Raw genomic sequence first — 24,056 nt, forward strand, 5'->3', positions numbered from 1 at the left:
GTGTCACCTTGTCAAATGAAGGGACACTTGAGCCCTAAGTCCTGCATGGTTGCTGCAAGGAGAAAGACACAGGCAGAAATACACATTTTCATGATGAGATCCAGTGTGGCCAATCACTGGTCTTCAGTGAACACACTTGTTGGAAGCAGGCCATTTCCTATACTAACTACACAATACTTTTATAGTGAAAAATTATTTTCAGAATGACATAGCCAATAACCCTTGATAGCAGATCCAGGCCTTCAGATCTTCCAGTTTGGAAACCTGGATTTTTTTCTTTAAGATTTTATTCATTTATTTTAGAGAAAAAGAGAGAGAATGAGGGCGGAGGGGCAGAGGGAGAGGGAGACAATCTTCAAGCAGACTCCCTGCTGAGCAGAGAGCCCATGTCATGACCCGAGCCGAAATCAAGAGTCGGACATTTAACCAACTGAGCCACCCCGGCACCCAGGAAACCTGGGCTTTTTAACTTGAAATTTCTTGATTCTCAAATTGGCAAGCAACACACATTTTGAAAACCTACTTGGGCCAATCAAAACTCATATCCAGGCTGGATTTGGCCTGGGGTTCACTCATCACCACTGCAGCCATGAAAAGCATCACCCAGACTGGGGAAAGGCACCCGACCTCTGGATAAAAATGATTCAAGGAATTTCGTGCCAAAGCAGCTGAGAGGAGAAAAAGCCTATGAGTCAGCTGGTGTGGGGAGAGGCTGTAGCAGCCTCGCTGGTCAGGAGCCGCTTCCCACAGCTCTGTAACTGGAGGCACTCACGCGGAAACACAGGCTTCCAGCACAGGGCCTCTGCCCCGGCCGGGAGGACAGTCACTGTGGCGGCACAGGGTCCACCCAGCAGTGACACACACAGTCACACTCATACCCACCAGTTACGGGTTGAACCGTGTCGCCCCTGCCAAATTACCAAGTTGCGGTCCTAACCCCCAGTCCCTCAGAATCTGACCTAATCTGGGAAAAGATCACAGCAGAGGTAATGAGCTGAAAGGAGGTCACCCTGGAGTAGCCTGAGCCCCTAACCTAAGATGACAGGTGTTGTTACAAAGAGGGGAAATCTGGACAGACATGCGCACAGAGAGAAAGCCACGTGAGGGTAAAGGCAGAGAGCTACAAGGCAAAGCATGCCAAGGATTACCCCCCACCCCCAGAATCTGGGAGAGAGGCCTGGAGCAGGTCTCCCTGCACCACCCTCAGAGGGAGCCCACCCCGCTGACACCCTGAGCTCAGACTTCCAGCCTCCTGGACCGAGAGGCAATGTAGTTTGGCTGCCGAGGCCCCCTAGTCTGTGGGATTCTGCTGCAGCAGCCCTGCGGGGAAGTCCCAGCCCTGGCGCACACAGCAGCATCCTGGGGAGGGTGGTGGGGGGACGGGGGGCGTGGCTGGCCTGCTGCCAGGAGACCCGCTCTTGCCCGTGTCAGCACTTGTCATCGACTGTGTGTAGACAGTGTCAGGTCAGCATTTGACACAAGACTTGTGACAAGCAGGACGTGCTGGGAGGTGAGCGACAGAAAACCTATCTCCGTGGGAATCCTGTAGCCCCACAGTGTCAAGGGGACCCGGGTCCTTCCTGGGGCTCCGCTCCTCTGTCCTTGGGCAGGTTTTTTTTTTTTTTAAAGATTTTATTTATTTATTCATGAGAGACACAGAGAGAGGCAGAGACACAGGCAGAGGGAGAAGCAGGCTCCATGCAGGGAGCCCAACGTGGGACTCGATCCAGGACCCCAGATGATGACCTGAGCTGAAGGCAGACACTCAACCACTGAGCCCCCAGGCGCCCCCTTGGGTGGGTTTGATCCTCAGGTGGCTTCTGCATGGTTGCGTGGCGGCTGCGGCCACAGGCCAGCCTACTGGCATCCTTGCTACATCGAGCGGAGGAGGGGGATCCCATCCCTTGCTATGGCACAAAACTCCCAGACTCTGAGCCCATAGCACCTCCCAGACCCAGTTCCTGGGCGGGGGCAGGGGGTAGGCCCCATGCTGGTGGGCGCAGGCCTGAGACCAGGGGGATGAAACCGCCCTTCTTGGAGCCGGGAGTGGGGTCGGCGCCTCCAAACTGAAAGACCAGGAGACAAAGGGGACAGGAGACCCAGAGTTGGTACAAAAGCTGCGGGAAAAGCTATCACCCCCACTTTATAGATGAGGGCACAGGCTCAGAGAGGCCGGGCCACTTGCTCAAGGCCACCCTGTGAGGAAGTGGTGGAGACACACTTGGATTCAGGTCCAAGTCCAAGGCAGTGCTGTCCGCCGTTCCGCGTGTCATGTCCCAGGGTCTACCCTGCTGCCTGGGGGCGAGGAGGCTGCGCTTCGGGCACACGACAGCACAGGCCTGCCCTGTCACCGGGGAGGGGTCGGGGCCCCCCATCTCCGTGGGGAGCCCTCCACGAGCCCGCTGTCAGCCTGCCCTCTGCACATGGTCGCATCCTGCCCGCAGCACTAGCCCGCTGGCTCCTGAGAGGGACCTGGGCTCACCTGTGAGCGGGTCTGCGACATGTGTGCACGTGGACGCGTGGGCCTGCAGACGTGTCCGTGCATCTGGGCGAGCACAGGTGTGAGGGGTCATGTGTCCAGGCGCACGCACGGGGGCCTTTCAGGAGTTCCCACCTCTCTGCCTTGTGGCCACAAGGACAATGACCATGAGGATCCCTCCCCCCCATCAGCAGAGGAGACAAGGCTCCCTTTCCCACAGGGGCCTGGAGTGGGGCGGGCGCAGGGTGGGGAGGGTGGGCTGGAGAGGGGCTCGGAAGTGGCAGCCCGGCAGGCCATCTGCCATCTGTGCCTCCCGCTCCACGTCCCCCTCCGTCCCCCCTCTCCGCCTCAGGGTGCATCACTCCGGCGACCCCTGGGAATTGGAAGCTAATTTTCCACGATCATTAGTGATGGAAAGACCTCAGGTTCTGCCTTTAATTAAAGTCAAACGTGGGGCTGAGGAGGAGCCCTGCACGCAGGCGTCCTCTTCTCACTTGTAAAAGCCATATGCAAATAATTAAGCCAGGCATGGAAGCCATAATTAAAAATTTCACAAACCCCCTCATTAGCCGAGCAGTCTGCACAGAGAAGAGGGACCGCGGCCCTCCCCCATGCAGAGAGCAGCTCCTGCAGATGGCTAATTGGGGCTGGCGGGGAGGGGGCGTGCGGGGCAGGCCACACCCAGGTGACCGTGCACCTGGCAGGGGCCCTGGCGTCCCAGGCCAGCCGTGATGACCTCCCACCTCTGCTCAGGAGGCTCCCAGCCAGGGGCCAGGGCTCCCAGGGTACAGTGGGTGAATCCAAACATCCACCCACCCACCGCAAGGTGAGGACGTGGGACCCTGGTCCCAAATCTCCCAGCCTCCCTGGGCCCCCGGGCCCCATTCGTGCAGAGCAGAGATGTGCTGATGGAAGCAGGGGGAAGGGGCTCAGCTAGAGACTAGAGATGGCCCCAGCTGGACATGGTGAAGCCCCTTCCCTCAGTGCGCCCGGGGCCGTGATGGGGGGTGGACGCTCAGACTGAGGCGGGCTCAGCAGGCCCCCACCCGCCCCCCTCCCCCAGCACCTGGGTGTCCTGAGGTCCCTCAACCCCTACCATGCATACAGCTGTCCCCAGCCTGGTGGCCCCTGTGCAGGGAGTGGCCCCTGAAGACAAAGGCCCGGACAGGATACCCAGACCCCACAAACACAGGCAAGCCCCAGCCTCAATCAGCATCTCGAGAGCTGTGAATGTCTGATCCCCCACCCCCCCGGCTCCAGACGTCCCAGGGCACCCCCCCCCATGCTACCCAGGATCCCCGGCCCCAGCCCTCAGCCCCTGGAGACATCGGATTCACCTCAGGCCCTGAATCGATCCTGCCAGGCAGGGCACGGCAGGCATAATCTCCCCGTGCGCACTGACATTTCCAAATGAATATTCACTCATCCCAGTCCTGGCCACTTGTTTTGCGTCTGGCCTGATCAATCGTGCTCCTCTGAAGGAACCGTGCTCATCGGGGGCACTGAGGCGGGGCGGAGACGTGTCCACCGGCTGGGAGCCCCGGCAAGCTCACCCCATCCGTGGACCCCGGGCCCTGCACTGCGCCCGAGCTTCCCCGCAGCCCAGATGCTCTTGCCTTCAGCATCACGGACATAACCTGAGCATGATGAACAAATCCAGCAACCGGCTTTCCCTTGGAGGCTCTGGGGATCTGCTGGGGCCACTGGGTGTCACCGAGCTTAGCTCTGAGTTCCGTCCTACTCAGGTCAGGCCCGCCCCAGGAGTCCTCGGTTCAGATCCCTGAACCCAGAATCTCTTTCCCATTCTGCCCTTGTCCTTCCTGGTGGCTCAGGTAACATCATTCCTCTTCCCTGCTCTCCTCTGGCAAGCCCTCCGCCAAGGGTCATCAGATACCTGCCCCCAGGCACCCTGCTCTCGGAAGCTGGGCCCAGGCCATCGTGATCTTAGCTGACCCGCCTGATTTGGCATCTGTCCCCAATATGCTTTGACAGTCGCTTCTGCAAGTTGGCTTGGGGCGTCCTTCCTTCTGTTCACCGTCCGAGCCAATCTGCCCTGATGGCCAGAACCGCCCCCCACCCTTTTTTCTCTCTCCCTCTGCAGCTCCCCTGTTACAAATGCATCTGTCCAGGAAGCTCTACTTTCAGCCACTGACACAGGATAACACCCCAAAATAAGGCAATAGGTTCACATGGGGAAGGAGACTATTCCACTTAGTATGATTGCTACATGCCATATAACAATCGTACTCTTTGACCCTCTTTGATTCTTCAAAATGACACATTTCAGATACACAAAAATATTTTTATAAAGAATATGAAGGGGGCGCCCAGTCGGTTGAGCGTCGGACTCTTGATTTCCGCTAAGGTCATGATTTCAGAGTCGTTGAGATTGAGGCCCCACGTCAGGCTCTGTGCTGGGGCGTGGAGCCTGCCTGGGATTCTCTCTCCCTCTGCCCCTGCCCCCCGCTTGCACATGCGTGTGCACAGATTCTTCCTCAAAAAGAAAAGAAAAGGAAAGAAAAGGAAAAAAAGAAAAGAAAAGAAAAAAAGAGAAAGGAAAAGAAAAGAAAAAAAAATATGAAGAACCACCAGTGCACTCACTGTCCAAGAATAAAACAACCACCAGTATGTGGAGTCCCCTTTGCATCCCTTCCTATTACTCCCTACACCCCCCTCCCCAGAGGTAACCAGATGTGTGGTAAACATTTAATGAGCACCTACTAAGTGCCTGGCACTATTCTAAGCAGTCGGGATCCATCGTCAACAGAACAGATAAAGATCTTGCCCTTGTAGAATTAAATTCCAAAGAGCAGAGAGACAGAGTATTCTAAGTACCATAAACAAAAGAAATGAGCAAGTTATTTTAACATGACAGGGTGATAAATGCTATGGAGAGAAGGAAAAACAGAGCAGGGTGAGGAGGGCTGGGCGGGGAGCTGGAGGCTAGAGACGGGTCTCAAGACCTAAACGTGTAGAAGGGGGCCTCATTGGGAAGGTGATATGTGAACCATGTGGATATCGGCCTGTGCAAAGGCCCTGGGGTGGGAGCATTCCTGAGACCCAGTGTGTCTGGAGAGGAGTGGACGTAAAGAAGAGAGGAGACACAGTCAGAGAAGTAATGGGGGGGGGGGGGGCCGTCAGGTGCACCATTCAAAAGAAGTTGGCTTTGACTGTGGGTAAAATGGGGGTGCTGTCTGGCTTGCTTTGCAGCGGGACCCCTCTGGCCACACAGGCAGGAGAGGGCCAGGGAAGAAGTGGGGCGGGGCGGGAGGCTTCAGCTGTGAACGGGCAGGTCGGCCTCTCTTATGAGAACTGGCACCTGTACGGGAAGACTCTAGGTTGATGTTGAAAATGACACGTTTTGACTTTGATGCTCTGCTAGCAGCGTGTGTCTTGGGCCCGCTTGGTGGCCATGAGGTTTGCCGATGTGAGGATTCTGGATCCCGAAAGCTCTGGAAGCCCCTCTTCACATCAAGCCCGGCCCTCCCTGCTCACCTCCAGAGCCAGACGCACAGGGAGGTCGGCGGCTCGGAACACGTGAGGGGGTCGCACATGGGGCACAGACACACGGCGATGACGGGGGCGGGGGGCGCAGCGTCCCGGCTCCACCAGGCTCTGTGCGCCTCAGTCTTCCCGCCTGCAGAATGGGGTGACGAGGGCCTCGCTAGCTGGCGCGCCCCACTGTGCTGACCAGAGCTCCCGGACGTTTCCCTCCCAGGCAGGTCCGTCCACCTGGAGCAACAACAACCCCCCTTGGGTGCTGCCTGGGCCGACGAGGAACCGCGCCACCCCCGGAAGGCCTCCCCTGAACCTGGCCCCGGAGCACTTCATCAAGAAGGGAAACCGATGGGACCCTTGGGGGGCTCAGCAGCTGGGCGTCTGCCTTCGGCCCAGGTCGTGACCCCAGGGTCCTGGGATCGAGTCCAGCATCAGGCTCCCTGCGGGGAGCCTGCTTCTCCCTCTGCCTGTGTCTCTGCCTCTCTCTCTCTCTCTCTCTCTCTGTCTCTCATGAATAAATAAAATCTTAAAAAAAAAAAAAGAAGGGAAAACGAGCAGCCCTTCTCAGCACTGCACCTGCGCCCGCGCCAGCCTTGGGCTGAAGGGGTTGGTATTTATTTTGACATTCGGTGTTTGCTAAACTGTTGCAGTCTTGTCTGCAGGAGTAGGCCAAGCACGTCAGAATGATCAGTTTTGAAAGTTGAAGGCATTTGGTCTTTCCCCTGATGATTAAAAAAATACGGCAGCTTCTACCTGCGGCCCGTACACTCGCCCCGTCCCTCTGACGAGGGAGATCCGCGGGCGTCCGTTCTGTGCACTCGACGGCGGGGTCAGGTCTCCGCCGAATTAGGAAAACAGCACAGCATCTGATGCCTTGGGTTGCGGTGGGTGGTGAGTTTTTTTTTTTTTTTTTTGGTTGGTTTCTTTTTCTTTTTTCCTTTTGTACATAATTAATTACTTTGCAAGCAAGGTTGGAATCTTCTTTAAAAATTGGCAAAATTCTAGAAGCTGAAGCTTGCCAAGGAATGATGGAGCATATTCTGAAAATATTTGTGAGGTTTTCCTCTATAGTCACAGAAACAGACACACACACACACGGAGTCCTTGTCTTGAGTTTGGCATTGCAAGAACACCTAGATTGGAAGTCTAATATTAATTTCCAATTAAGCTTATTTGCTTCAAGGAAGTCTGATTCCACTTTAGACAATAACCAATTCTACCAGTGGTCACCAAGGCTCAAGAAAACAACATTTCCTCTGATCGCCTTTATAGCCATGGGTCACCTATACCCAGGTACTTGGGCATGGGGTCCTTTGTCATCCAATCACGACAACTAATAGCCAAATAATAGGACTTTTTGCAAAACTTTCAACCTGCTGCCCTCGCTAAGTCGCCAGTTTGGCCTTGGCAATGAGCTCCACCAGGCTGTGCTCTCAGCTTCTTCTCCCAGGCAAGGTCTGGAAGACCCTGGCGGCCCTTGGTGTACGTTTCATGGGGGTCTCCAATAAGGCGAGAGTCTGCGTCCTTAAGGATGCCAAGCGGTTTGAAAACACACAGGTGACAAGCATTTCGGATCCTAATGATGTGTTTTCCGCTGCTAGTTTCTTTCATGTGAAGCAGAGAATGATCTTTTGCAGAAAAAAAAAAATGAAACTCCCAGGTTTTAGAATGAATTTCATGTGATCTTAGTCCAACACTATTTAAGGGATGAGGGCGGTTTGGCATCACCGCCCAGAGTTTGCCGACACCTCAAGGAAGGTGTGCCCCGTCTTCGCAATAGATATAAAGTGCCCTTGATCTGAGCCCCAAGCACCGTCAGCTACCCCAAAAGAGACAAAGAAAAGCAAAATCAAGAGCCCTGATGCTCGAGAGTTCGGTTTGCAGACGGCAATGTGACCTCCGTGGCCAGCAGCCAGAGGGTGGTGTGGCCGGGCCAGGCATCCAGCCATGCCCAGGCTCCGAGAAGCAGGATATGTCTGTGGGTTTGTTTAGCACAAAAAGTCATGAGCACAGTGTACTGGCGCCTGTGGCGATGGAAATGATCCTACTTTGATTTCAAGCTTGTAGTGTTAGGACCAACTTCGACTCTTGGAAAGGATAAAACTGGAGATGTAACAGGCTCACAGTCCCTCTTCTGTGCTGCGCCGTAGTAAATAGAAAAGTCAAACTTTTCCTCAAAGCCCATCCTCACCTTAGAACAGGAAGCGCTTATGATGTTTATGACACAGAATGGGAACTGGAGGACACGTGGCGACACCAACACACAATGACAGCCCGCAACAGACCTAACACAGGCATCACAGAGCAAAACCGCAAAATCTCTTGTATGTGATAGTCTGCAGAGCCTCCCCCCTCAAACCAGGAAAATGGTAAAAAGCTATGTTTCATGTTAGTTTGAGTATGAAAATACAACTTTATGCTTTGAACCACCCCTTGTGCAAGAAAACGTCTCCAATTACGAAGTGTTCTTTTTTCAAGCCTTACGAAGCCTCCTCTGCCTCCCCAGAGATTGATGCACCTGCCTGAGGCTCCCCTGATCTGTCCCTCCTGCCCCGTCTCCCTGGGGAAGTCCTGCTGTCGACCACCACCTCTGGGGAAGGTGGTAAGACAACGTCACTTGTTTTTCCAAACCTTAATTGCTCAGAGACTTTTCTTCCCGCCACGGAGAGCCACAGCACCTCTTTCCCTTGCAGATATCTCGGTGTCGGGACCAAGCCCCAACATCCAACATAACAGAGGGTGGAGTTTCTGGAGGTTGTGGGTCCTCCTAGCCCAGGGGTGAGGGAGGCCAGGAAGCAGCGTGCTAGCCTGGAAAACCCAGGGTCCCCGAGCTCCAAGCCTCCATCCCCTGGCAACAATCACTCAGATGCAATTCAGTGAATTCCCTTCTGCGCCATCTCAGCGTTCATGGCAGCCTTCCCACAAACAATAGCAGGGGGGCAGAGTCATGGGCATGAAGGGACCTCAGACTCACCCTTTCTCAAGCAGAGATAATCAAACACCAAGCAGCCAGATCTGCTCCTCGACACGTGTAGGGTCATGGTCGCTCTCATTCTTTCCCTCATGCCCTGTTGTTTTAGGATGGTAGGAAGTGACTCTAAAAATGGCCAATATTTCTCCCCTGACACAGGGGCATAAATCACTACATCTTCGGCGCTTTCTCTGTGGTATTGATTCTTCTGAGAATGAAGGCAGATGGTTCCGATATGGCATCATCTAATATTCACCCAGCTTGATTTATAGATTTCTTTGTGCATTGCGTGAACAAAAACCAGTCTTACCTTACTTCTTACACACTTGTCAAATTAGGGTAAGATATTCTTGTTGACCTTTAAACCTAAAAAAAAAAAAATTAAACGGGTCTGTAGACATTTTCCAGCAGGCATGAAAATGAGCTGGGCCCTCAGATGCCAATTAAGAGGATGTAATTATGAAAGGGATCGTAGTCTGTGCTTCGGGTAATGATTTAATTTTAGTTTTAATGCGTTCAACTCAATAGAGGGAAAGAAAATAAGCTGGTTACAAATAATCTTGTGAAAGAAACGAGGACAATTTGGCACCATTTGTTCCTTAATTTACCAAAATGGGAAGGAGCTGGGGGAGCTTGGCACCCCAGCCTTCCAGTAGGAAGGAACACTTCTTGAAAGGTGCAGAAAGAAGCTGCAGTGGCAAGAACCAAAATAGAGACGAGGCAGCCGTTTGCTGTGATGTTACCAAACAGAGCCAGAGCCAGCCTTCAAGCTGCGCGAGGGTGTGAATTGGATCTAACTTCTAGCAGGGGAGGAAATTCCGTTTGGGTGCTGCGTTAAGGCTTTCTCCTATGTCATTTCTCCCACTGCCCTTTCCACAGCCAGGTCCAGGCCCAGGGCTCTGGGCAATATCCACCTGAGGCTGGCCATCACCTGCCAGGACACAGAAAAAATGGCCATACTCTTCATCCTCCTTCTATGAACACCATTCTTCAACGTGAAATGATGCTGGCTATACTCATTTGGGCTAATGTCAGTATGTCCAAACCTAGACACTCACACACACAAACACATGCATGCACACACGTACAACTGTGACCACACAGGGCTTAGTCCATGAGGCTGCCTTTGGCATCCTTGAGGTCCCTTTCAGAAAAATACGCACTTAGGGGCATCTTGGTGGCTCAGTCAGTTAAGCGTCTGCCTGTAGCTCAGGTCATGATCCTAAGATCCTGGGATCGAGCCCCCACAACAGGCTCCTTGCTCAGTGGGGAGGGAGCCTGAGTCTCCCTCTCCCTCTGCCTATGGCTCCCCCTGCTTATGCTGTCTCTCTGTCAAATAAATAAATAAAATCTTTTTTAAAAAAAGAAATAGATCCACTTAATCCATTTTAATCATTCATGAAGCTAGTATGAAAGTTAAAAAGACAAAAGTAGTAAAAAGTAAGTATGATTACAGCAATTAGTTAAGGGATACATAAGAAAAAAGATGTAAAACATAAAACGGGGAGTGAGAATAATAATGTTGAGCTTACAATGGGATCAAACTTAAGTTGTTATTAACTTAAAATAGGCTATTATAGATTTAGGTTGTTATATGTAAGCCTCATGGTAACTAAAATGCAAAATCCTATGGGAAATACACAAAAGATAATGAGAAAGGAATATGAGAGCATACCACTTAAGAAAGTCATCAAACCCCAAAGGAAGATAGCAAGAAGAAAGGAACAAAGAACTCCAGACGCAGTCAGAAAACAGTGTCAATAAGCATGTACCTGTCAATAATGACTTTAAATGTAAATAGACTAAATTCTCCAATCAAAAGGCATAGAATGGCTGGATGGATTTTTTTAAAAAGACACATTTATATGCTGCCTACAAAAAACTCACCTCAGATGCAAGGACACATATAGACAGAAGATAAAGGCGTGAAAAAAGATATTCTATCGGGACCCCTGGGTAGCTCAGCGGCTCAGCGTCTGCCTTTGGCTCAGGGTGTGATCCCAGTTCAGGGATCAAGTCCCACATCAGGCTCCCTGCATGGCCTGCTTCTCCCTCTGCCTATGTCTCTGCCTCTCTCTGTGTCTCTCATGAATAAATAAATAAAATCTTTTTAAAAAAAAGATATTCTATGGAAACCAAAAGAAAGCTGGAGTAGCTATATACTTACATCTGACAAAATATACTTTAAAATAAAAGCAGTAATAAGGGACAAAGAAGGACATTACATAATGATAAAGAGGTCCATCCAATAAGAAGATGTAATATTTGCAAATATTTATGCACCCAACTTAGAAGTACCTAAATATATAAAGCAAATATTAACAGACCTAAAGGGAGAAATAGCAATACAATAATAGTAGGGCACTTTAATACTCTACTTACATAAATGGATAGGTTTTTCCAGACAGAAAATCAATAAGGAAACATCAGCCTTAAGTGGCACATTAAACCAGATAGACTTAAATATTTATGGAACATTCCACCCAAAAGCAACAGAATACACATAATCTTCCCAAGTATACATGGAACATTTTCCAGAATAGATGATGTGTTAGGTCAGAAAACAAGCCATAATAAATTTTAGAGGACTAAAATCATATTACACATCTTTTCTGACCACAATTGTAGGAAACTAGAAATTACATGGGAAAAAAACTGGAAAATTCACAAATAAGTGGAATACAATATGCCACTGAACAACCGATGTGTCAAAGAAGAAATAAAAGGAGAAAATTCAGAAAATACCTTGAGATAAATGAAAACAGAAATATACCAAAATAAATGTAAAGCGGCAAAAGCAGGTATAAGAGAGCACTTAACAGCAATAAGTGCCTATCTCAAGAAACAAGTCTCAAATAAATAACTTAACTTTATACCTCAAGGAACTAGAAAAAGAAAAAAAAATGAAACCCAGAGTTAGTAGAAGTTAGGAAATAACAAAGATTAGAGCAGGAAAAAAATAAAATAAAGACTAACAACAAATTAAAAAAAAAAAAAGACTAACAACAGAATGGAAAAGATCAAGGAAACTAAGAGCCAGTTCACTGAGGATAAAACAAAAACAAATTGACGAACCTTTAAGTAGACTCACCAAGAACAAAAATAAAGAGAAAAAAATAAAGAGGACTTAAATGAATAAAATCAGAAATGAAAGAGGAGATGTTCCAACTGATACCACAGAAATACAAAGGATCTTAAGAAACTACTGTGAACAACTATGTGCCAACAAATTTGATGACCTACAAGAAATGGATAAATTCCTAGAAACATAGGAGCTACCCAGACTGAATCATGATAAAATCGAAAGCCTGAACAGACTGATTACTAGTAGGGAGATTCAATCAGTAATGGAAAACCTCCCAACAAACAAAAGTCCAGAACCAAATGTCTCCACTGATGAATTCTACCAAACATTCAAAGAAGAACTAATACTAGCCCTTTCAGGGCTCTTCCAAAAGCCCTGAAAGAACTCTTCCAAAAAACAGAAGAGGAAAGAACCCTTTCAAACTCTTTTTACAAGGCCAGTAATACTCTGATATCAAAATGGACAAGAAAGGCATGAGGAAAGAGAATTACAGACCAATATCTTTGATGAACATAGATGCAAAAATCCTCAAGAAAATATTATCAAACTGAATTCAATATACATTAAAAGGATCATATACTCTGATCAAGGGGCATTTATTCCAGAGATGCAAGGATGATTCAACATTCACAAATCAGTTAATATGCCACATTACAAAAACAAAGGAGAAAAATCATACAATCATCTCAATAGATGCAGAAAATGCATTAGATACAATTCAACATCCATTTATGAGTTAAAAAAAAAAAAGACTCCCAAGAAAGTAAGTGTAGACGGAATGTATCTACACATAACAAAGAGTACATATGACAAACCCATAGCTAACATCATACTCAACAGTGAAACGCTGAAAGTCTTTCCTCTAAGATTTGGAACAAGACAAGGACGTCCACTCTTGCCACTTTTATTTAACATAGGAAGTTCTAGCCAGAGTAATTAGGCAAGAAAAAGAAAGACACCCAAATTGGAAAGGAAGAAGTAAAACTGTAACTCTTTGTAGATGGTATAATGTTTTATATACAGAAAACCCTGAAGACTTCATCAAAAAACTGTTAGAGCTAATAAATTCAGTGAAGTGGCAGGATACAAAATCAATGCACAAAAATCTGATGCATTTCTATACTCTAATAAGGAGCTATCAGAAAGAGAAATTAAGAGAGCAATCCCACTTACAGTCACATCAAAAAGAATGAAATACCTAGAAATAAATTAACCTAATAGGTTAAAAACTTGTATATGGAAAACTGTAAGACAATAATGAAAAGAAATTGAAGACACAAATAAATGGAAAGGTAGTCTATACTCGTGGATTGGAAGATTTAATATTGTTAAAATGTCCCTACCGGCCACAGTGATATACATACAGATTCAATGCAATCCCTATAAAAATCCCAATGGCATTTTTCACAGAACTAGAACAAACAATCCTAAAATCTATACTGAATTATAAAACGACCCAAAATAACCAAAGCAATCTAGAGAAAGAAGGATAAAGCTGGAGGTATCATGCTCTCTGATTTCAAGCTATATTACAAAACTATAGTAATTAAAACATAATGGTATTGGCATCAAAACAGACACGTAGATCATTGAACATCCCAGAATTAAACCCACATGTATATGGTCAATTAATTGATGACAAAGGATCCAAGAACACACAATGGGGTAAAGATAGTCTCTTCAATAAGTGGTGTTGGGAAAACTGGGCAGCCATATGCAAAAGAATGAAACAGGACCGCTTTCTTACACCTTGCACAAAAAATTACTCAATCTGGATTGAAGACTTGAATGAAAGATTTGAAACCATGAAACTCCTAGGAAAAAACATGGGTAGTAAGCTTCTTGACATTGGTCTTGGCAATGACTTTTTGAATCTGACACCAAAAGCAAAAACAAAGACTACATCAAACTAAAACGTTTCTTCACAACAAAGGAGACCATCAACAAAATGAAAAGGCAACCCACTGAATGGGAGAAAATATTTTCAAATCATATAGCTGATAAGGGCCTAATGCCCAAAAATATATAGAGAACTCCTACAACTCAATAGCAAACGAACAAACAAAACCCAAATAATTCAATTAACAAGCAGGCAGTAGATCCAAATAGACATTTTTCCAAAGATATACAGATGGCCATCATCAGAGAGATGTCAATCAAAACCAGAATGAGATGTCACCTCACACCTATTAGAATAGATAATTATCAAAAAGATAAGAAATAACAAGCATTGGCAAAGATGTGGGGAAAAGGGGAACCCTCATATGCTGCTGGTGGGAATGCAAACTGGTGTCACCACTATGCAGGACAGTACAAAGTTCCTCAAAAAATTAAAAATGGAACTCCCCTATGATCCAGTGAATTCCACTTCTGGGTATTTATCCAAAGAAAATGAAAACACTAATTTGAAAAGGTATCTGCACCCCATGTTCATAGCAGCATTACTTACAATAATCAAATATGGAAACATAAGTGTTGGAATATTTCCATATTTGGGACACCTGGGTGGCTCAGTGGTTTAGCGCCTCCCTTCAGCCCAGGGTGTGATCCTGGAGTCCCAGGATCGAGTCCCACATCGGGCTCCTACATCGGGAGGAGCCTGCTTCTCCCTCCGCCTATGTCTCTGCCTCTATCTTTCTGTGTCTCTCATGAATAAATAAATAAAATCTTAAAAAAAAGGAGTATTTCCATATTCCATCGATGGGTGCATGGATGAAGATGATGTGATCCACAACACACACACACACACACACGCACACACACACACAGTGGAATATTATGCAGCCACGACAAAGAATGAAATCTTACTATTCATGACAACAGGTATGGACCTCAAGGGCATAAGGAAAGGCTGAAGGAAATAAACCAGAGAAAGATAAATACCATGTGATCTTTCCTATATGTGGAAACTATCGATCAATTGATTTTTTTTAAAACAAGCTCACAGAGAACAGATTAGTGGTTGTCAGAGGTGGGGTGTGTGTGTGGGGGGGAGGGGTGTGGAAGAAAAGAACTGTTTTTTTTTTTAATTCTTTTTTTTATTCTTTTCTTTTAAAGATTTTATTTATTTATTCATGAGAGAGAGAGAGAGAGAGAGAGGCAGAGGGAGAAGCAGGCTCCATGCAGGGAGCCCGATGTGGGACTCGATCCCGGGACTCCAGGATCACACCCTGGGCTGAAGGCAGCGCTAAACCGCTGATCCACCTGGGTCGCCCCAAGAACTGTTTTTGTTTGTGTAGTTTAAACAAACTGAATTTAAAAATACCCATTTCACAACCGACCTCTCATTAAATCTATCCCCAAAGCTCGCTAAGGTAACAAAGGGGAGTCACAGGGTCAGCCCTGTGACCCTGCACAAAACCGACAGGAGGAGGGTTCTGACCCCCATCCAGGAGGGCGGAAGCTGGCCTGGGAGAGCCCCGGTTCTCAACATCCAGCCTCAGGGAGGCCAGTGGTGTCTCCCCAACCCTGGCAATGCCGCTCATCTGCCCCAAGCCTGGCCCTGTCCACCGCCTCCCCAAGGCTGGGGGGGACCCCCACCCCGGGCCATTTGGAGCTCTGTTCACACAACCAAAGCTGACTGAGGGCCAACCCAGTGCAAGACCAGGCACCTCACAGACGTGCACAGGATCGGGGAACTGTGGGAGCACTTTCTGGAGGGCCTGCTCCCCCCAGAGCCATAGAGAACGCACTCACTGGGGCCCCTCTCCTGCTGGCAGCCCCCCTCCCTGTCCAGGGCCCGCTGGAAGAGGCTGGAAGAGGCTGCAGGACGGTACTTGAGAAAAGCAATTATTATTATTTTTTTTAACCTGTGGCCCCTTGAACAATGCTTTCAACATGACAGCTCTGATTAAACCCCTAAAATATGTCCACTTACCATTTTTCTCTATTTTCATACCCTTCTGTGTCTTAAGGTTCAATGAAACCCCATAGGGCTCATCCACCGTCAGTGCACAGGCCTGAACCTACCAGCCACCAGTTTCTATAAATAAAGTTTTATCAGGCCTGAGCCACGTCCAACCTCCTCCTATCATCACGGCTGCCTCGCGTGAAGGTGGCACATGTGAGCAGCTTCAGGGAGAGACCTTTCAGACCAGGAAGCCTGAAACAGTTGCTCTTGGCCCGCTGGGGAAAAGTTTGCTGACCTCTGACCTAAGCTACAAACGTGACTTCTTTACTAGTCATCCAATAACCCCTGGGGACGGCCAATCAACTTTGGGTGAGCCATTCAACACCATCACTTGAAGAAATAAAACCGAAAATCCCAGAAGCTCAGGGTAAATCGTGAAGAGCCCCAATCCCAAATCCACACATGTCTTTAAATCACACACACACAGAGGAATAAACCCTCTACAGCACAATTAGCGATCCCTTTGCAAACCACCCCAATCCAGGCCACTCCACCCTGATGAAATTCGGTGTAATCTCTTCCAGACTCCTCTCTAGATGGATACTTATGAACACGGGAATAGCGAATATTATCCCTGTGTTTTGTTTTTTTTTCTTTTTTACAGGTATGTGTTTTCGAGCCACAAATGTGTGCGCATGGTTCACACTTGGCTTTCTCACTTAACAATACATTTTTGGACCGTTTCCCAGGCAGTTCATACAGATCTACCTCACAGCTTTTTCACTGTCCAGAATATATTCCAAGGTGTGGGTTGTTGCAAACTCTAATCTCGAGGCACACAAACACCGGGAGTGACAGCAGCAGCTCGCCTTCCTGAGAGAATCAATAACCACCGGTCACCTTGGAAAGCGACCTTCAGTGGATGGACTGCAGGCCCCTGCGGGCACAGGCATCCCCCCCACCCATTTACAGGAAGATACCCCCCCACCTTGGGGGCCCCTGGGTCCTTGCCCACAATAAGCATCCTGGCAATGAGTCTTTGCATGACCCTCAGCCTCTCCTGGCAGAGGCCCTAAGATCCATGACTCTGAAAACTCCATTCAAAGAAGCTATTTGAAAGGAGAATCACTGTGAATTTAAATGACTTTCTCAGAAGCTTGACTTTTAAAAAAGGAAGATGAATCTGGCCCTTGCAAATAAAAACCAGATTGAGAAGCTGAGCTTCGTGGAGTGACTTAAGCAGGCATTCAGAGCTGGCACCCTCTGGGAACAGCGCGGCAAAGGCGGGCAGGCGTTCGGAACACGCAGAGCCTGGAGCTTGGCTCGAGAGCATCCTCCCCCACCTTTTCATCCCCTCCCCTTCCCTCTGCCTCCATCGGCTCCCCCACCTTCACCTCGCCTCTTGGTTGCACCACCCTCGCTGAGCACTGCACCCACCGTGGGCCAGCCCGTGCACCCCACCCTCCTGGGGTTCCCAGGGATGCAGACAGTCCTGAAGCAAGGCCACCATGGTGCACAGCCCCGATCTGGGCAAATGAAGGCACCGGTGCCTAGGATGTGTGAGGTGGGGACTGAAGAAGTGGCAGGCAAGGGACGGGGGCACCCCCAAACAAAGGTCTGGTAGCAGGGGCATCAGCCTCTCCCACCAGATGGGTGCAAATTCTCTTGTTTAAAAGACCCACTCTGGGGGCACCTGGGTGGCTCGTGGTTGAGCATCTGCCTTTGGTTCAGGGAATGATCCCAGGGTCCCAGGATTGAGGCCCACATCGGGCTCCCTGTAGGGAGTCTGCTTCTCCCTCTGCCTGTGTCTCTGCCTCTCTCTGTGTCTCTCATGAATAAATAAATAAAATCTTAAAAAAAAAAAAAAAAAGACCCACTTTGGCTGGTGGTGGAGAAGAGATATGGAGAGGCGAGGGCAGCTGTCCGCCTGTCCATCCCACCCACCCACAGGCAGCCCTCGTAGCACTGGGTGAACACCCAAAGGGTAGGGGGCTGTGCAGGCTGCGGGGCACCGTGCAGCTGGGCAGTGGGCACTGCTTCTCCCCGGACGGTGCAGCCAGACCGCCCCTGGTGCAAAGGGCTCCATGCACCCTCCCTTTGGGAAAGAAAGAGGGGCTCCAAGGGGTACTGAGCTGGAATTCAAGAGAGGGCCAGGAATGGAGGAGCTGGGTGAAAATCCCCCAGGACCCCCGACCGGCTGGAAGATCACACACCCGGGGCTCAACCTCGGGTTCCTCCTCCCCATCAGCAGTTCTCGGGGCTTTGCCATAAGAATGTGTGAGGTCGCGCGGTGCCCAAACAAGCGCCAGGCCCACGGGAGGGACGCAGCAGATGCCACTGCTGGCGGGCGCTCACGTCGCAGCCGCAGAACGAGTTCCCGGGCCTCGTTACCAAGCCGGGAAGCAGAGAAGCCTCTCTCCTGGAATCAAGCCCAGACTGCCAGCCCCACACAGCTTCTGTGTCCCCGTGTAAGAGCCAGGGTGCTGGGAACCTTCCTTCCTGCCATGGACGTGGGCCTCAATGGGCAGCGTTCACGTGGACACGTGGGTAGGCTGGAGTGAGGGAGGAGGTCAAGCTGAGTAAGGGAAGAGCTTTCATGCTTGCAAAGCAGCTGTCAGAAGAAAAGGGACTTCTGTGTTAAGGGTGGCGGTAGGCCCCAATAGCCTGATCCCTTCCCCACTCAATTTCCTTCAAAAGGATTCCATAGATACAAAAAGGGGGTGGAGGCATGGAGCCTGTATGCATGGAGGCAAGATGCTCAGGGTACAGCAGGGAACCAGGTGCAACCGGGAAATCCTGCAAACCCAGAGCAGCGGGCACAGGATGGGTGACTAAGCAGTCACTGGGAGGTCAGGGTGCCTAGCAGAGCCTGAGCACCCATGGAGGAGGTCCAAGAAGGCTTCAGGAGAGGGGGCCCTGGGAGGCTCGGTAGGTTAAGCATCTAATTCCTGGTTTTGGCTCAGGTCATGATCTCAGGGTCATGAGATCAAGCCCCCAAGCCAGGCTCCACCATACTCAGCAGGGAGTCTGCTGGAGATTCTCTCCCTCTGTCCCTCCCCTGCCCAAGTAATAAATAAATAATTTTTTTTTTAGAAAAGTATTTTATTTATTCATGAGAGACACACAGAGAGGCAGAGACACAGGCAGAGGGAGAAACAGGCTGCCTGCGGGAAGCCCGATGTAGGACTCGATTCCAGGACCCCAGGATCACACCCTGAGTCAAAGGCAGATACTCAACCACTGAGCCACCCAGGTGCCCCAATAAATCTTAAAAAGAAGAAGACGACGGCGGCGGTGGCGGCGGCAGCTTCAGGAGGAGTGACCTGTCCAGACAGGCAATGATATATCATACAACATAGCTTCATTCCATAAAGCAAATAATTAGGGCAAAAGGAGACTTAACAAATCCCCAGTCATAAAGGTTTTAACAGTTTTTAAATGAATAAATTATGCAAGCAAAATTACATAAGAATAGTAAAGATCTGACTCATAAAACTCTGGTACTCCCTCTTACACCTTTGCACTCAGCAAATAGAATACAGTTTTCTCAATCACTCAGAATATTTAGAAAAATGGGCTTATATTACACTACGGGGGAAAAAAACCTCAATAGAAGTCATTATCTAAAAGAATGCAATAAAAATAGAATCTAAGAAAAAAGAAAGAGATTAAAATGTGGGCTACAGCATTGTTTTTAATAAAAAAAAAAGTGGAAAAATATAAATTCCCATCAGTAGCTGAAAGTTTAATTAAGTTTTGGTCGATTCAAACTCTGGAATCCTATACAATCGTTGGAAAGAATTACCCCATTCACTGAATACAGAGTTTATAAAGAAGAGAATGGGGTACTGGTAGGAAAAGCAATAAACTAAGGAGATATGGCTAAGAATGTTCTGAAATTGAAGAAACCCATGCTCTCTTATGCTGGAAGTGTATACAGAGTGCTGAGCAGGATAAAGGTAAAAAGAAAAATTCACCCATCTTGGTAAAACATCACAATAAAACTCAAAAGAAAAATCTTAAAGCTTACCAGAAAGAAGACAGATTACCTACCAATGGTTTGACCAACAACAGATGTCTTGCTCCACTTCAAGAGAAGCCCAGAAGACAGTGAAGGAGTATACATTTTTTTCTAAGTGTTATAGGTAAAGAGGGGTCATTCTATTTTTTTAATGAAAAAATTTGAGTCTTTGAATGAAAAACAACAACAACAACAACAAAAGGATACATTCCTGCGAGAAAAATGAACCCAAAAAGATACTGAGCAGGATTTACAAAACACCGCCATTGATAAAAATTTGTCAGAAAATTGAATTAACCATCGACTCTATATATTGATAATACCAGCTGTGTATTAAGATCAAAAGAAATTCTCCACTATAATAGGAAGGAAGACGGAAGGAGAGACTATTCAGTGTGAAGTCCCCGCGTGCAAAGATCTGTGATTGGTTTTTTTTTTTTTTTTTAATTTTTATTTATTTATGATAGTCACAGAGATAGAGAGAGAGAGAGAGAGAGAGAGAGAGAGGCAGAGAGAGAAGCAGGCTTCATGCACCGGGAGCCCGACGTGGGATTCGATCCTGGGTCTCCAGGATCGCGCCCTGGGCCAAAGGCAGGCGCCAAACCGCTGCGCCACCCAGGGATCCCTCTGTGATTGTTTTGAAGGATGACCGAGATAATAACTTTATTTTTTATAATAACTTTAGACATGCTCAAAATTTATAGTTAAATATGTGTGTCAAGATTTTAAGGGTACGCAAAGGATAGGAAGAAAATCTATCGTTTTCAAATCCACAGAGGAAAAAAAACATTATCGATCAGACTGGGTACAAGAAAGGAGAGTAGTAAAAGGAGGCCGCAAATGAGGTGATAGAAATAAACCCAAAGAGGAGCCTGGGGGTGGCTCAGTTGGTTGAGCGCCTGACTTGGGCTCAAGTTATGATCTCAGGGTCCTGGGGATGGAGCCCTGCTTCAGGCTCTGCACTCAGCAGGGTGTCTGCTTCTTCCTCCCTCTCTCCCTCTACCCCTCCCTCTGCCCATGCACTCTCTATCTCTAATAAATAAAATCTTTTTAAAAAAGAAAAAGGAAATAAATCCAAATATCAGTGATGACAATAAATGGAAAGGGATTACGCCCTCCTACCATTTAGTAATGCTCACTGTATGTCAAGCTTTGGTCTAAGCATTTTACCATGTATTGTCCTACCGAATCCTCAAAACCATCCCATGAGTGAGGTGATCACATTCTATAAATGGGGTACCCTAAGGCCCTGGGAGGTGAAGGAATGTGTGCAATTGCCTACTCCTGGTAGAGCCAGGATCCAGACTCAGGCACGCGGGTTCCCCAGTCTGTGCACGTCCCTGCTGCCTTCAGAAACACGTGCTCATACACACAGAGACCCACAGGGTCTCTCCTGCCAGCCGGATGAAGGCCACCAATCTTGGTGAAAAAGCCTTTCAAAAGCAACACAGAGAGAAGTCCATGTTAAGGGGAATGCTAGGAAGTACTAACCAAAGGAAAGCTGACGTTGTGATTATTATTATCAGATGAAGTTGAATTCAAGGCAAAAAGGAATTGGGAGTGGTAGTTAATGAGTGGCGGAAGGAAGAAAAGAACAATCTAAAAAAGAAGACAAGGAGGCACCTGGGTGGCTCAGTTGGTCAAGCATCTGCCTTCGGCTCATGTCATGATCCCAGGGTCCTGGGATCAAGTCCTGCATTGGGCTCCCTACTCAGCGGGAAACCTGCTTCTCCCTCTTCCCCCTGCTTGTGCTTATGCACTCACATTCTCTCTCTCTCTCAAATAAATAAAATCTTTTTTAAAAAATAAAAAAGAAGACACTAATCAGGAGCTTGCAGGCATCTAACTAAAGAACCTCGAAATATACACAGTTGACTCTTGAACAGCATGGGTTTGACCTATGCCGGGCCTCTTAGACACAAATATTTTCCAAGTAATATATTAGAAAATGTTTAGAAATGCGTGACAATTTGAAAAAACCCACAGATGAACCACAGCCTAGAAACTAGCAAAAACATTAGGGAAAAGTTAGGTACCCTTGTAAGAATATGGTATACAATACACGTACAAAATATGTTTATCAACTGTTTATGTTATCGTCATACTGGTCAACAGTAGGCTATTAGTAAAGTTCTGGGGGAGATGAAAGTGATACTGAAATATTCGACTGCATGGGGATGGGTGTCCCCAACTCCTACATTGCTCAAGGGTCAACTACAAATCCAAAAGTGGCAATCATGAGGAAAATGAATACATCTACAGCCAGAGTGGAAGATTTTTAATGGGTCTCACTTAGAAATGGAGAAGATCAAGTGACTAGAAAAACTAGCAAGGATACGGAAAATTTGAAAAGCACTGCTTCAAAATTGATTTTGGGGATCCCTGGGTGGCGCAGCGGTTTGGCGCCTGCCTTTGGCCCAGGGCGTGATCCTGGAGACCCAGGATCGAATCCCACGTCGGGCTCCCGGTGCATGGAGCCTGCTTCTCCCTCTGCCTATGTCTCTGCCTCTCTCTCTCTCTGTGACTATCATAAAAAAAAAAAAATTGATTTTGTATGTGCGCGTGTGTGAATGCATGTATATATGGAATATGTACAGAAATATATTTGTGTGTGTGTATTCCTATAGCCAGCAAATAGAGAAGATATGTTATTTTCAAACACACTTACATTCATTCAAACATTTATAGAAGCTGACCACATACCAGGTTAAAATCTATTGCAGGGAACTAATACAATACAGGTCACATTCTCAAACCACAATGTATTTAAATTTAAAACCAGTCAGGGTCGCGGGGGTAGCTCAGTTGGTTAAGCGTCTGACTCTTGATCTCAACTTAGGTCTTGAGCTCAGGGTCATGAGTTTAAGCCCTGCTGTGGGCTCCATGCAGGGTATAAAGCCTACTTTAAAAAAAAAAAAGAAAAGAAAAGAAAAAGAAAAGTGAATGATAAATTCCACCTTTCAGACATCTTAAGATGTACTTTTTTCACATCATCTCTGAAACCAAGATACATTTCACAATTGACGGGACGTTAGAATTTAAGCAGCAGCAGATTTTTTTCTTCTTTCTTCATGATACATAAAATAATGGTATGCGTTCCAATCAAGATCATTCCAATTTCATGAAAATATGGTAGTTTTGATAAAATGTATGGAATGCAATACTACCTAACTGGAAATTAACAACAAGAGGGAAACTAAGAAATGATGAAATACTCAAAGAGGAGATAAAAATAGCAATTTCAGCTATGAAAAATTATGATGGTGACAACTTATGCACACCAAAACTTATGAAATGTGGCCAGAACTGTACTCAGAGGAAATTTTATTGCTTTAAATGTTTTATTCTTATAGAAAAAAAAAATAACAAATGGCCTAGACATTCAACTTAAAAAATTAGAAAAAGAGCAAGATAAGAAACCTTAAAAAAGAGATTAAAGATGACAGGAGGAAGTACAGATTTTTAAGAATTTAATAGTAGGATGAATAAATAAACTCAACAGCTGTTTCTCAAAAAGGGTCAATAAAATATATAAATCTCTGGCAAAGTCCAATGGAGAAAAAAAAGAGAGAGAGGAAAAGCATTGAGGAAAAAGAGATGTAGCCAGAGATGCAAAAAAATTATTAAAATATAAGAATACCACGTGGAATCTTTATGCTAATAAATTTTCAAATCTTGATTAAATGTATGATAGTCTAGGGATGCAGAAGTCATACAAACTGATTTAAGAAGTAGAAAAGCCGACAAGAAAATAAGTGTGGAAAACAATCATCCCCACCCCCAGAGGTGTCGTCCTCAGACAGATTTCACTGGAAAATTTCAAACCTTCAAGGAACAGAAATTTTTCTGTGCTATTTAAAACGTTTCAGAGGATAAAGAAAGGAGGAAAACTTCCTAATTAATTTTATGAATAACGCATAACCTTGGTACCAAAACCTGCCAAAGATGAAACCAAAATAAAATCACAGACTAATCTTCCTTGTCACTCTAGATGTAAAATCCTAAATAAAAGATTATGGCCGACATGCACAGCATCCTCCCCCTACAACCACCCCCAGCTCCAAATGCATGGATATGTTGGATAGAACACGATATAAAATAATTAAATACATAATTGAGCTTGAAGGAGAGAAAAGGAAATCCTCAGGTGCA

General features: G+C 47.1%; 1 protein-coding gene across 4 annotated transcripts in view; it reads right to left on the reverse strand.

Moving 5' to 3' along the window:
* CHST8 (carbohydrate sulfotransferase 8) overlaps positions 1 to 24,056 on the reverse strand; it is a 130,132-nt gene that overhangs the window by 84,179 nt on the left and 21,897 nt on the right. The window contains exon 2 of one of the 4 annotated variants that reach the window (XM_025425194.3): positions 9,259 to 9,314. The exons of 1 other annotated variant lie outside the window; for it this stretch is intronic. The gene's annotated coding sequence lies outside the window, so the exon portion shown is untranslated. Of the gene's footprint in view, positions 1 to 5,974; positions 6,106 to 8,951; positions 9,120 to 9,258; positions 9,315 to 24,056 lie in introns of those variants that run through there. 2 more of the 4 variants (XM_049095822.1, XM_049095821.1) reach the window with 2 other exon arrangements.

The sequence above is a fragment of the Canis lupus genome, chromosome 1 (assembly GCF_003254725.2).
Source record: "Canis lupus dingo isolate Sandy chromosome 1, ASM325472v2, whole genome shotgun sequence".
In the NCBI taxonomy this organism is placed as follows: Eukaryota; Metazoa; Chordata; class Mammalia; order Carnivora; family Canidae; genus Canis; species Canis lupus.